General features: G+C 50.8%; 1 pseudogene; it reads left to right on the top strand.

Annotated features, from left to right (window-relative positions):
* The first annotated feature begins 3,061 nt into the window (after positions 1 to 3,061).
* On the top strand, positions 3,062 to 4,824 carry LOC136551923 (uncharacterized; annotated as a pseudogene).
* Positions 4,825 to 5,044: the final 220 nt, after the last annotated feature.

Genomic DNA, 5,044 nt, shown 5'->3' with positions numbered 1-5,044 from the left:
CTAAAATTTCATTTCATTGCAGTTGAGTCTGTAGGTGCTCATGTCCACAGCTTCATTTAATCTAGTTAAGTCCGTAGGTGCTCGTGTCCATGCACAAGTTCTCTTCTCTCTCCCTGCCTAGGCTCACAATCTCTTCGTCTCCCTCCCCGACTTGGTAGCACATGAAAGACAGGCATAGTGGCACAAGCACACGTGGGGCTATGGTTGGAGAGAGATGGGGGAGCAGGCTACGAGCACATGAAAATATGTGTCACCATTTGTAGTACAACAGCCTAAAAATTATTTCAAAGGGTGAATGAATTTGAGTACTATGTTCTTCGTGATCTTCACGTGACGCTCTCCGGTTTCTTTCTATTTTTGCAAGGGAGGTCACAACTACAAAAGTGGTCATTACTGTCGGCATTACCACGGGCATTTACTTCGAAACCAACATTGATATGTTTATCACAACCAGTGTTTTGAAATCGGTAGTGATAACCAATGTTTTCAAGGCGTCGCTTTGTCGTCGCTTAATCGCCAAGGTGCTCCACGCGGGACTGCCACAACAGACGACTCGCCTTAGATTCGTATGGCGTCCGCCTTACGACCGTGACGTCCAGAAATCGTCGCTTTGGCGTCCGATTCGCGCCAAATCGTGCGTGGCGGGCGCCATACACAGGTCTAATTCTAGGCGGCAAATAGGAGTGCGCAGAGAGAGCCGGCGCGCAGGAGAAATTGGCATGCGCGCAGAGAGAGACGCGTGGAGAAATACAGTGCAGAGAGAGGAGCACGCGGGAGATCTTGAAGGGGAGACGCCGGGGGCTGTCGATCTGAGAGCACTGACCAGAGAGGAAGGGGAAGCAGAGGAGAGAGAGGAAGGGGAAGCAAAAGAGAGAGAGGAAGGGGAAGCAGAGGGGCAGAGGGAAGAGCAGAGCAGCGCATCAGGAGGAGAGGGAAGCAGAGCAGGGCATCCGGAGAGGGGCGGAGGGAAGCAGAGTAGCCACTCGTGCGGTCGTGCCGTCATGTGGAGGCGGAATAGCAGTGGGGAGTGGCGGCGCTGATGGGGGTCGGGAACTAGGGATAGGGACTTCGATGAAGCCACACGCCAGGAGGGGAAGGAGCACATGGTCAGCCTAGTGGGCTGGGCGAGCCCACTTCTTACTCGGCTCCTTTCTTTTTCTTTTTTTCCTTTCCTTTTTTCTTCATCTACTGCTCTAAGCTGCTGTTTTCATTTTTTAATTAATTTCTTAAGGCATCGCCTCGCCTCACGCTTTAGTCGCTTTAGCGTAAGGCGGTAGTTGGTTGCCTCGCCTCGCTTTACCACCTTAAAAACCATGGTGATAACTCATTATCATTGTTGGTTGCTCCAAAATTGACAATGATATTATCATTGATGGTTATGGTTAACAACCCCCAGTGATAGACCTGAAATTTCATTTCATTGCAGTTGAGTCTATAGGTGCTCGCATCCACAGCTTCATTTAATCTAGTTAAGTTTGTTGGTGCTCGTTTTCCATGCGCAAGTTCTCTTCTCTCTCCCAACCCAGGTTCACTATTTCTCCGGCTCCCTCCTTGATCAACCTAGCAGCACATGGAAGATAGGCATAGTGGCATAGGCACACACGAGGCTATGGGTGGAGAGGGGGGGCTACGAGCTGCTACTTTTTCTTTCTTTGTTTGTTTTATGAAATGACCAACACCGCCGGTTGGCAAAACACCGACAGTGATAGGAGTTAACAGTCAATGGTGTTCATGATTTTGTAGTAGTGGAGAAAGGTTGCTAAGCATAAGCATTATCCTTTTGCTTTAACACCTACTTGTGCGCAACAAAACTCATTAGACCACTAATAATTGAAATGTCATTAACTAGCAAAAACCACTTAGGGGCCTAGATGAACTTTTACCACACCATCTAACATTTTTTTTTGCTAAACATAGCTCAGTTGGTTAGTCTCTAAACCTGTTTATCTGGTTTGAGTGCCTGACTAAGTATGAGTGCTTACAATTTTGGTCAATTATACTCTTTTAGCCCTAGTTTGGATGCACTTGTTTCCACCACAATCCATGTATGTAGGAGTGTATTATTGGGGTGAAAATTAAACTAAGTTACACCCCCGTTCTATTCTAACACATGTGGATTGAGTTGAATACAAGTACATCCAAATAAGCCCTTAGTGGTGATGACATGTCCATTGATAACAAGGAACAAACTAAGGCTCGTTCCTTCCCTTCCCTTATCTCTCTTAGGTACTTACACGGGCAGGGTATGCAGGCATGTATTGTTAGAGGTAAGACTGTAAGAGCATGTATATATCTATTGTTCTTGTGTGTGTGTGTGTGGGGGGGGGGGGGGGGGGGGGGGGGGGCGGCGCGGGGGGTAGAAACACCTTCCTGCTGCCGGTGAAGTCGTAACGCCACCGAAGCGTCGAGCGACAATAAGCCCCGTTCGCTGGTCTGAAACATGGCTGAAAAACACTGTTCCGGCTGAATTGTTGTGAGAGAAAAACACGGTTTCGGATGAAAAAAGAAGCCGAACAAGCCATTTTTAAGACAAGCGAACGGGGCCAATGTGCAATGATTCATAAAATACTTCCATTTTGTTACCCGGCACCGGCAACAACCCTCCAAAGAAGCAAGTGTACGAAGAGCGAGCCCATGCATCCCTAGCTCATCATCATCATCATCCAGTTCCCTGGCTGAACATCCAAGGCGCCCCCAACAACACACATAAAAAAAAATTAATCTCGCAGCGCCATGCCTAGCCAGCACCCTACACGGCAGATCTAGATGCTACCCTCCTCGCGTGCCTTCACGCGCGCACATTCCGCGTGCATCGATCCAAACCGCCACATCCGGCGAGGCCCCGGTGCCCGTCCGTTCCATCGGCCCGTTCTCGTCCATCATCCCATGCATTCGCGGCTTCGTCGCGCGCGGTTGCCCATCCGTCCGGCGGCCGCGCCCACGCTCGCTAGCTGCTTTGCTTCCCGGCATCCTAGCTACCCGGTCGGCCTCCTAGCAGGGCAGGCTCCCACTATATATCGTGCCCCGTCGGCCCGTCCCCGGACCAAACCAACCCCTTCACTCCACGAGAGAGATATCTGAGCTTGCTCCACTACTCATAGCCATCACTCTCCTCACTAGTCACAAGTACAGCCACTATAGCTAAGTGGCTACACGAGCTGAGCTTGCTCCGCTAGCAGCTCACTCACAAGCGAGATAGAGACCCACCAGAGCGTTCTAGCTAGCTGCTAGCTCCGCTCTTGATCTCAAAGCTCACAATCACCCTATTCGCTTGATCGTTCCTGATCGTTCCGTGGTTTATAAGCCGGTTGATGCTGTTTTGTTGTGAGAGAAAAACACTATATCATGACTAAGTGAGCTCAGAGGTGGGAGACAGGGACAAAAACCACCTAGAGCGCGTGTGCGTGGCCATGCATGGCATGTGTTAACATGTACAACCCAGAGCATCACCAGCACCTGCCCGCGCCGTCCTCCATGGCGCCGCGGATGTCCTTCTCCAGCGACTTCGCGGTGGAGCCGCCGCCCCCGGCCGCCGTGCGCGGGGTGGGCGCAGGCGCCGGGGGACGCCGACTTCGAGTTCTCCGTCGGCAGCCACCCGATGATGGCCGCCGACCAGCTCTTCTCCAAGGGCCGCCTCCTGCCGCTCCGGGAGGCGCCGCATCAGGCCGGCGGCAGCGGGCGGCCCGTGACGCTGCGTGACGAGCTGCGCGCCGATGAGCGCCACGGCCGCGTGCCCCGCGCGCCCAACATCCGGTGGAAGGAGCTGCTCGGGCTCAAGAAGGCGCCCAAGAAGCAGGCCGCCGCCGCCGACGCTGCCGCCGGCACGTCCACCGACGCCCATATGGTAGGTCGTCACTAACACTTACATCTCGGGTACATCTTCGTTCACAATTCTTCGCATCACTCAGTCCCAAGTGGCAAGTGCCACTCTATCTGGGTATAGCTAGTTCGTTGTCCCATTGTTGCCCCTGTTGCCACCGTTGGCGTTTTCTGAATCGTTGTTGAGAGTTGAAGCTACCTGCGACTCTCTGGGGCATAGAGTACTTGCTTGATGCATCCAATATCCAAGATTTCTTCATGCTAACTGGGAGCTTAACTTGACAGTACAGAGCGCCAGATTGCACATATTTCTTAGTACATTTTTTTTAAATCACAATCAGTGGCAGTTGAGAGTTGACAGGAATGTATATATGCAATAACATTCGCAGGATCTTGGAGGCCAGCAGCAGGGAAGCACGAGAGACTGAAGCCGCAGGATCAGTTGTGACTTGTTAGCGGGTGAAATATTGCATGGTCAATGGGTGGTAAAGTGTGCCTTTTTGCAGCTGGCTGCTCCATCATCTGATTGTTAATGGATGATTTGGCATGCATCGAGCTAACCAGCTGATCTATATATCTCGATCATGTCCGTACGTGGCTTAGCCTACCGGAGATGAAGCCAAACACGAAGACGTCTCTGGTGGCTCACACCAATGTGCATTTCCTTTACCTCTTTTTCCGCAGCTTGTTTCCTTTTTTTTGTTTATTTCTGGGTGTATAAGGGAATTTTGATCATTTGTTTCTTGGCAGTCATTCGTTGGTCGAGTAGGTGCATCCATCTATCCATGGATGCTGCTAGCTTTGCATGGTCGCGTGTAGTGTAGCAGTAGTAGTCAAATTAACTCTCCGCTAGCTGTGCGGTGCCTATCTCTGATGTTTTGAAAGGGCCGGTTAAATGCAGTACTCACATGGTGTGGTCCCGTCTGATGTAGCCTGTTCGGTTGGCTGGTTTATATGTTCGTAAAGAAGTACTGCTGTCTAGTTTATATGAGAGAAAAATATTGTTCCGGCTAAAAATTTACTATCGTTTACGGCAAGCCACAGCCAAACGACCATGCTGTTGTTTAGTTGTTCCCATGCTTATCTGCTTTGGGCACAGCCGCCCCTCAGCTCACTCCACAAAGCAGCGCTTGCATACGGGTGGCTAGGGCCTTGTTTAGATGGTGGTCAGGAATCAGTATTTGATATTGTAACACTTTCGTTTGTATTTGACAATTATTATCCA

The sequence above is a fragment of the Miscanthus floridulus genome, chromosome 4 (assembly GCF_019320115.1).
Source record: "Miscanthus floridulus cultivar M001 chromosome 4, ASM1932011v1, whole genome shotgun sequence".
In the NCBI taxonomy this organism is placed as follows: Eukaryota; Viridiplantae; Streptophyta; class Magnoliopsida; order Poales; family Poaceae; genus Miscanthus; species Miscanthus floridulus.
This window is presented reverse-complemented; position numbering and strand designations above follow the sequence as displayed.